Source organism: Gavialis gangeticus, unplaced genomic scaffold (genome assembly GCF_001723915.1).
Source record: "Gavialis gangeticus isolate Ggan-Ray unplaced genomic scaffold, GavGan_comp1, whole genome shotgun sequence".
In the NCBI taxonomy this organism is placed as follows: Eukaryota; Metazoa; Chordata; order Crocodylia; family Gavialidae; genus Gavialis; species Gavialis gangeticus.
In genome coordinates, this window is record NW_017729024.1 from 39,265,677 (window position 1) to 39,273,109 (window position 7,433).

At 42.7% G+C, this 7,433-nt stretch overlaps 1 protein-coding gene across 1 annotated transcript in view; it reads left to right on the forward strand.

Annotated features, from left to right (window-relative positions):
• The window catches only part of LINGO2 (leucine rich repeat and Ig domain containing 2), an 880,510-nt gene that overhangs the window by 79,987 nt on the left and 793,090 nt on the right, over window positions 1-7,433 (forward strand). The window lies entirely within an intron of this gene.

The following is a 7,433-nucleotide window of genomic DNA, read 5'->3' on the forward strand; positions in this document are numbered from 1 at the left end:
GGAGAGGGTCCAGAGGAGGGTCACCTGCATGATCAGGGGGCAGCAGGACAGGCCCTATGAGGAGAGGCTACGGGACCTGAACCTGTTCAGCCTCCACAAGAGAAGGCTGAGGGGGATCTAGTGGTCGTTTACAAACTAGTCAGGGGGGACCAGCAGGCATTGGGAAAGTCCCTGTTCCCGCAAGCACTACCAGGAGTGACTAGAAATAATGGTCACAAGCTGACAGAGGGTAGATTCAGACTAGACATCAGGAGGCGCTACTTCACAGTCAGGGTGGCTAGGATCTGGAACCAACTTCCAAGTGAAGTGGTGCTGGCTCCTACCCTGGGGGTCTTTAAAAGGAGGCTGGATGAACACCTTGCTGGGGTTGTTTGACCCAGTACTCTTTCCTGCCATGGCAGGGGGTCAGACTTGATGATTTGCTCAGGTCCCTTCTGACCCAATTAACTATGAAACTATGAAACTTTTTGAAGGGCTTTTGGTTGGACTCTTTGAAGGGTTCTTGGCTGCAGTCTTCTCAGGAGTCTTGGTGTGGAAGCACCTAAGGTGGGGGTTACATCGAGTGCCATACTATCTGTCTGGCGCAGGGCCCCTCCACTCTACTCGTCTGCCACGATTTGATGTTATTGAATGAAAAGGAGGGGTTCAGTGGAGATCGTCTTCCTGGGGGACCCCACTGATGGCAGTACTCACTGTCTTGACACAATGTTCTGCGGGGCTCTGCCTCCCCTACACCCTGTCCACTCGCCAACCGAATGGGTGCTACCTGCATCATTCAGCCATAGCCCGTAGACCCCTTTCTTCAGGGGGGGCCGGCATCAGCATGGGTTCTGGTGGGCTACCCTGGCTGTCACACCAGCTAACATCTCCACTTGGAATGCTGATGGGCTAGGCTCCCGTTTGCTGGCGTCCTCTTTGCCGCCTCTGTGTGGGATGCCTCTAATGATCTTTACAAAGTAGACAGCTGGAGGGGGGGGTAGGAGCCTTATACAGGAACTCCGTTTCCCCTTGCTCTGGATGCTGGCACTGAGCCAGCTTCAACGCTCCTGCCCACCACAGAAGTCTCCCCACACCTGGCATGCTCCATGCTGGTGTGCTCCCTCTCCTCCTCCCCACTGGGTTCTGGTGGGGCTTTTAAATCTTCCCACAGCAGCGCCTCTGGCCACCGCAATTGGCTCTGCTTTTCCCCGCCCTGGGAACAGCTGATTAAATTAAGTGAAGACTACCCGTATTTTAGCTAGGATGCCAACATTAAAATCACCACATTTACTTGACTCCAAGATGAGTTTTCTTGAGGAAGATGGTTTTAAGGGGGGAAATGAAGCCTCATCTTAGAATCAAGTACCAGTAGGCAGTCGCAATTGCCTGCACTTGACTCCTTGCCAGTACTCCAGCTCCTGGCTGAGTCCCTCACTGCTGAGCCAGGGAGTGGCGAGGGAATAAGCAAGAAGCCAGAGTAGCGTAGAACCCAGTGCTGATTCCCTTGGCACTCTCTGGCTTTCCTCTGTGTCCTATGATGCTCCTTGGCTCCCTGCTGAACTGGGGAGTGACAGGAAAATCAACCCAGAGCCAGGGAGTAGCATGGGGGACCCAAAGGTAGTTCCCTTTCTGGTCTCTGGCTGCTTCTGGGTCCCTCTGCTCTCTGTCTCCACACTGGATCCCCAATCACTACCTGGCTCAGCAGTGAGCCAGGGAGAAGTGCAGGACCCATAAGAGAGTTACAGAGTGGCAGTGGAGGTGTTTGTTTGTAAGTGGGGGGGGGAGAGAATCAGCCAAGAGCAAAGAGCAGCAAGGGAATCAGATCTGGATTCACTTCTGTGCCCTCCCAACCACTTGCCCCTCTGCTGCTGCTTTCCCTGCCCCAGTGGTTGGTGGGGAGGAGGATAGAACTGAATATGACTGACCCTCCAATAATTTGACTCTATACATGGAAAATTGTAAGAGATTTATAATTTCCCTTGTATAGAATCTAACTTTTGGAGGGTTGTCTTATATCCAGATTCATCTTGGAATCAGGTAAATATTGCCAAATGGGGAATGAAGGGGAATTTCTGTGATATGGTCATAAGGCTATGTCCTTGGCTTTTTACTGGAGGTTTGATGCATTTCGGTAATATTCTATGCAAAACATCCTTGTTCTGTATAAGAAGATATTTCATTCATCCTTATTATAACAATAAATATTAATCAGATATATGAATATGATGCAGGGATTTCTTGGCCCAAAAATTCTCAAAATAACGTTGGCCATATTTGATAAATGTGCATGTTTGGGTACAATATATTATGAGTTGAAGTTATCTGTCTACTTTAGTTTGCATTTGGAAGCCAAACACACACCAAAATTACAACCTTATAATATCTGAGAAAACCAGGGAAGATAAATAAGACAAATAGCAATGTTATCTATAAGTCTTCTTGAGGTGCCTTTTAAATTCTTCTGTTGGTACCTGTAGACATGCAGGGACACTGGTCTAACTCACTGTAATTACAACATGTTGGAGCAGACACAATTAATCAAGTCTCCTGAAGCATGCAAATCAACATGGTCCAGCAACCTCCACTTCTCGTATTCAGCATCCCCACGCTTCAAAATGGCAGTGGGGGTGCTTTAATGAAAGTTCATCAAACAAGCTTCAGTGCCCCGCCATCATTTTGAAGTGTGGGATGCTGGATAAATGAAATACATGAGACACCCTGACTGCTTTAATTAGAGTGGCTCTCAGAGCCTCTCTAATTAAAGTGCCCCATCTCCCACCACCAAAGCACATGTAAAGATGTCCTGTAAGTCCACAACAGAGTACATAACCCCTGTTGGACAGTCTTTTTGTTCTCCATGTTCTTTGCTTGCTTATGACAATTCCTCCTTTGTAAAGACTTTGCCAAGTTATATAGATAGCAAAACTTTTCAGTAAATCAGCAGTCCCTTTGAAATGGGGTTGCATAGAAAATTGTGTTTCAAGCCTTCTTATTCTTCAGTGGAGATTTCCATATTTTACAGGAACCTGTTGTTTTGCCCATTCCTGACCCCTGCACCTCACCCTCTGCAGGAGTTCTTAATCCAGGTAGGTGGGGCCAATCTTTGTGGCAGACAACTGTACTCCTGATTCTTCCATGCACTCCAGGGCCTGCCCCTCCACCCTGACCCCATCGTATCTTCCTTGAAGCAAGACAATTGTTTACATCATCTAACCATTTTAGCCATTTATAGATGAAGCTTGATCGCTCATTCCTTTTATGTATCAAGTTATGTAACCAACTAGCTTGTATGTGTATTATACCCTTAAATTCTTAAAGACTCTACCAGTGAACTGACAGGAAGTCAATGTGTGTTTGTCTCAGTGCTGCCTGTTGGAAAACGTACGTGCACACACATACATCCCATAATGGAAAATTTGAGTTCTTGCAATCTTGCTATTTCTCAATTTAAATTAAAGTCCACTGTTACTACAAGTGTTCACTATATGTGGGGAAAATAATAACACTTTTCCATCTGTACTTATAGAAAGCAAATCAGCTAGAATGTATGCTTGCATATGTTATATCAGTGAGGCCAATATGTGACTAAACACAGAAGCTCCATTTAAACCAATAGAAAGATTCATTCTGACATAGCCTTTGGATTAGACCCAGAACTTGATGGTGATGGCTTGTATTTTGCTAGCATCTGGCTCACTTAGAGAAGCAGGCTGAGGGTGGTGCTAATACGGCTATTCTGCTTCTGCTACCCAAACTACCCTTATCTTTACATGGTACTGCATTGTGTTGTCCAAGTATCTTAAAATGTTTGCATATACATGCTTTGTAAACCATGAAAGTTAAAATTGCTCCATTCTACGAAGCATGGATAATTCCTACAATCCTACAAAAATGATGGGCATTTGGTACTTAAAAATAAGTTTATATTTGCACATAGAGGTACATTAATTATAATAATGGAGTATATGTCTGCACAGTCTTCAAGCATCTTTAGTCTCTTCTAAAAACAAACATGACCCACAAAGTCAAGACATCAGAAAACTTTAAGTTTGAGGTGTTCAGCATACAGAGCTCTCTTGAATATATGGCCCTTATTGGGGTTCCTAGACAAGGATAAGACACTTATTTGAAAATTTGAGGCCAGTGATTATCCTGGTTACTTGACAATATGACCATTAGTCCTTTTAAAATATGATGTATAAACTAAAGGGGAATGTAGCAACTATTGGTGAGATGGTAAGAAGGATTAAAGAGTTGATACATTTTGTCCATTGTTTATACTTTGGGGGGGGGAGTTCTTGCCAAATTCCTTAATTTTAGATATGTAATTCCTGATTGTTTTGCCTCTCTACCACTGTATTTGGGGTGGGGGGAGTATCAACTTTGAAGCTTGTACATGCAAACATTTTGAGCTTTTCTATTCAATACTCATGAGACTGCCCTTTTCTGTAAAGAACAATCTCAGCACTTTATCTCTTCCCTTAAGTTAAATTTTTTAGACCTGGTTGTCTCTGTTACTTTGTTCTGCAACTGTTCCTTGATAACAGTATCCTTCCTTTGAGTCAGCTAGGGAAAACGCCTTATGCAGTAATAGTATCACCTTTCATCTTTTGTATTCTGCCTTTCTGTTAATACAACCTCATATTTTGTTTTCCTTTTTACTGCTGCAGCACACTGAACCAAGTGCTTTCAATGATCTTTGCATAGTAACCACCAAATATGTTTTCCTGATCAATGTGCTAGATGATTGTTCCATTCAGCATGCATTCCCGAGTTTGTGTCCTTATTCATACACGGTGTGAGAAAATATAAGCAACACACTGACAGTAAGTCTGTTGTGAGAGAGACTGAGTTATAAAAACATTAGTGGATTTTTTTTAGTGGTTTGATTTCTTTTCCTAACTACCATCCAGTGCTGCAGTGAATGGCTCATCTTAGAGATGCCCTATTTCAAGAGAGAAGAAAAATAGTTTAAGGTTTGATTTGTGTGGGCTCTGCTCAGCAAAGCTGAGCACTTCAAAGGAAGCCATAGATACAAAAAGAATGTTGGGTCAGAACCATTGCTTGTGTGCATGTAAATAAGAATGATCATTGTCACTACTTCAAGTAAACAGAAAATAGGATAGGGTGACATCTTATAGACTGACTAATTAAAAAAGGCATGGGCTTTTGTAGGCTACAGCTTACTTCATGGCATCTGCCAAACTAGGCCATAGCCTATAAAACTAACATGGCTAGCTACCCCTCTCTATTCAAGTAAATAATACCCTTATTAAAAGGGATTTGGAATACAATAAGCTCTTAAATGTATCCTCTTCCTTGGAAGAGGCCTGTCTGGATACAGACAGCTTTATGAGATGAAGTTCATTTATGAAAGATCTATGAGCTAAGAGATTTGAGAATAAATAAAGGAAATATCAGAACAATAATCTGATCTTACCCTGCATCTTAAAAATAAGAATGCAGCTCTTATACAGGTCAACAAATTAGAAAGCAGCTCCTGCCTCTGACCTTCCTGTCCTTCCAGTAAGTTCTGTCAGCCTGTTTCACTCAGTTTAAGAAAGCTTAAGTATAGTTTTTTATCTGGTCATTTACAGACATCATCTTGCTGAATTTTGGGGAATTAAGGATGTTTACCAGGTCAGAAGTCTTTCCTGCTTCAATTATGACCACGAGAATATTTGCATCATTTCAGACATAAAGATTACTTATCCAATATCCTAAAGATACTGCTCTCACTTAGTTTCCCTGCTGTGAGGCATGTCCTTCCCTAAATAGCCTGTTCTCCAGTGTTATTTGTACAGGTCTCTTCTTTTGAAATGTAAATTTGTCACTATTTCAGACCATGTCCTCAAGGCTAAGTACAAGCAGTCAAAAAGCCCAAGGCTAAATTGATTCAATCTTTTCAGGTTTGTCTGAACTATGTAGGATGAACTGATAAGTAAATAAACAGACATTTACTTTTGATTCCGGAAATTCAGCCACATGCCTGCAGTAGCCCAGGCCAGAAACTGGGGGGGTGCTACAGCATGCTTCCCTGTTTGACTGGAGCAGACAGATTTAGCCAAGGCTAGCAGGCCTGCCCTGCAAGGAGTCTGCAGGGGAGGTGAAAATCATCTTGGGATACTGGTGGACTGTGAGTTAACTTGAGTCTGGAGGGGATCTGGAACAGAAGTTCAATAAACTGATTTAACCTAAATCAATTCAGTCTGATACTACGTGCACCCAGGTTTATCTTAAATTGGTTTCAGCCCTTTTAAAACTGGTTTATATGCACTGAACTTTTGTTGTATTACAGATATGACTCAGTTTCTGATCACTTATACCAGTTTATGTGTAATTTCTGTTTCTCATGCCTGGGTCTATTTGACTGGCTATTATACACATTCATGTCAGATGTTAATTCTCAGTGATTATCTCTCAGCCATTTAGCCTTTTAGCTCCTCCCAGGTACAAAATTCATTGTTTAGCGAGTGACACATAAAAATTATTATCCTGTTGCGCAATCCTGGCCCTACTGTAACTTGTAAGAAATACATTTATATCAAATGCCACAATTCATACAAACGTCAGGATGATAAGGCTGAATAGCTTGACATTACCTTTATGCAGAGACTATACCTGCTATATAAGTAAAACTCAAGAAAACTTGCATGGCATCTCATGAATACCTCCAAATATTGTAGGTTTATGACAGTAGGAATCTCATCCTACATGCATTAACTCACTGGTGTAGGAGCCAAATAAATCCGTCTAGCAATATTGGCTCAAATTTGGAAGGAATTTTGTAGGTGTTCTTTAAATTCTGGGAGGCTTTCTCTCCAGGTGCCAACACACAAGTCCTGTCTCTAAGTCCCATTCCCACTTTGGTGCATGTATTAGAGCTGTTTTTTAAACAATGTCCAGAATCAGATATATCTGTACTCAATTGAGCAGTCCAGTCTCTTCAGTGCAGGAAAGAATGGCCCCAAAGGGGGATAAATAACTTATGAAAATGCTTCTTAGCTATTTAGAAATCCTGTCTCTAGCCTGCATTTCTTCTTATTAGCATCTAAATACACTTGTTTTGTTCCCACCTAGAGGGGAAATTGTGGCAGAAACTCTGGAAATTGTACAGGTGGTTGGCAAAAATCCAGGCTTTTTTTTTTTTAAATATCTAGCAGAGAAAAAGTTGGTACAATTCTAATGGGAACCTCAGTTATGAAATCTTATCAAGCATAGCAAACACATGTACTAAAATAGGCCAGGAGAGGACTCTTACTAAAAATGTAACCAAGGCAGAGTCCTCCTGGGCAGCACAGGACAGCAGGGTGGCAGGAGGTCCTGGGCTGGGGCTGCTGGCGATGTTCCTCTGCCTGGCACTGTGCGGGGAGGGCCCCAGTCAGCCAAACATCAGTTGGAGCTGCCGGTAAGTGCCAGGATTTTTTGGGAGAGGTAAGTGCCAGGGTTTTTTT